The sequence below is a fragment of the Fundulus heteroclitus genome, chromosome 13 (genome assembly GCF_011125445.2).
Source record: "Fundulus heteroclitus isolate FHET01 chromosome 13, MU-UCD_Fhet_4.1, whole genome shotgun sequence".
Classification (NCBI taxonomy): Eukaryota; Metazoa; Chordata; class Actinopteri; order Cyprinodontiformes; family Fundulidae; genus Fundulus; species Fundulus heteroclitus.
Window position 1 is genome coordinate 18,562,931 of NC_046373.1, and position 2,130 is coordinate 18,565,060.

Consider the following 2,130-nt stretch of genomic DNA (forward strand, 5'->3'; position numbering starts at 1 on the left):
TTTCTGAGCAACACATGGAGGAAAACAAAAATGCAAATTTAGGCGATCCAACGGGACAAAAAGGCCTCCAGTATACAAACAAGGAAGTATAGCTGCCATGCAATTACAAGATACGGTTAATTTTGCAGGAAAGGTTAACTCTCAGAGACACAGATATACAAAAAAATTTTTTTTGTTATTACATTATCTGACATGTAAACTGCATAAATCTACAAATGATTCGCTTTCATCTGTCTACTACTTTGACAAAGATCTAATAATTTATTTTATTGGTCTTCGGTGTCAACAGTCACCTAAAGAAAGTTTATTTTCTCATTACAGAAATACAAAATATATTCTGCCATTTAAATTTTTAATATGATTTTTTTTATGATTACACATCACTGCATGCATTAATTGCAAATATAGCTTTTGCTTTAGAAAACACCACAGAAATACATATAACTAGCTTTCCTACATATATGAATACAGCAAGAACCATAAAAACATTACATTCCTTAAAGTTAAAAACACTAAAAAAAAAACCTTGGGTAACACTATTAAGAAACTTGCATTAATAATGAATTGGTTAACTGTTTCTGAACTTTTAATTTTACTAAATATTTATAATTTTCATGTCAAGCTGTCAGATAAATAAACTTGGTATCATCATCAACTTTTTTTTTAAAACTTTTCATAAAATTTTCTACTTGACAACACAATCTGTCCTTTTATTTGAAATTATGGCAAAACTTTTAAGCTTCCTGTTTATTTTAGACGATTTCTCAACAGATCTTATTTTTTCTGTTACTCAATAGCAGAAGCATAGCAGTGTGGCGCTATTATAATGAAATCCTGTTTTATAAGCAGGTGCAATTGGGGAACATAATTAAAAACTTGAAATAAATTTTACTTTTTATTTTTATTTTCCACACTCCCACAAGGTAACGCCAGTGAAGATATAACTAATGACAAATTGGAGAAGAAATATGGAAATGCCTTTAGTTCTAAAAATGTAATAACTTGAATAATGTATTATTTTTATTTTTTTAGTTTGTTGCTGAATAAATCCTGATATCGCAAACATATCACCTCAGAGACCTTCTGCACATCCCCAATTGACTTTTCACTCAGCAAAAACCTCACAGCCATTGCATTACTACAAAATAAAAGCCTTTTCTGTATGGTAAAACCAATCACTTCATTTTTGGTGGGAAATAATGTCAACATGCCGTACAGCTTTGTTTATACAACAGTTTAAATGTTATGTTTATTTCATAAACTGCTGGGATAAAGGAAAATGAGATTCCATTTTTAAATAAATATAGATCACAGAAAACAGATCAAAGTGACGGGAATTTTGTGAAATATTTAATTGGAATAATTGTTATGTAACAATTATTCTGACCCAGGATGAGGGAAAGTCCGCATATGGACAGGAAGTGGCTCGGCTGGTACGCTGCAGCGGCCAGAACCACCTGGAGCTGATCCCACTGAGCTGGTCTTGATAGATAGTGACTGTTCTGAAGAAGACCCAGCAGGGACTGTGCTTCCTGTGGTACATCAAGATCTACGACCTTCCACAGGAGCTGCTTGTCATCTTTTACATGGCCATTATACAGACTGTCCTGTGTTCACCCATCACTGTGTAGTTTGGCTCATTCACTAAACAGGACAGGTCCAAACTGCAACAAACAATCAGGTCTGCAAAGATGACCATCAGGGTTGACCTGCCCTCCATCCAGGACTTGTACATCTCAGCAGACCCCACACACCCTGCACACAAACTGTTTACTCAGGTCGACGCAACAGAGTTTCTTCCCCCCGGGCTGTCAAACGGTTTCACGTAACGTCAGGGTAACCAGATTAATGCCATGCTTATTTGTGTCACTCCGACAGAGGCTGTTTGTAGAAACATGTAAATAAACATATTTACAATTTTCCTTTTAAGGATATCATGCTTAAAGAGGTGCGTAGTTCATGGTTTGTTAATTTTTTCCCCTCCCTTTCTCATATATGCACTGCACAAATGGAACTAAAAATTAGTAATATTTTCTTACAATGAGTGTATCTGTCCTTGAGTTGCGCAGGTTAATAAGATGATCTGCCAGTGCAATAAGACTTTTGCTCTGAAAATAGGAACAACTCATC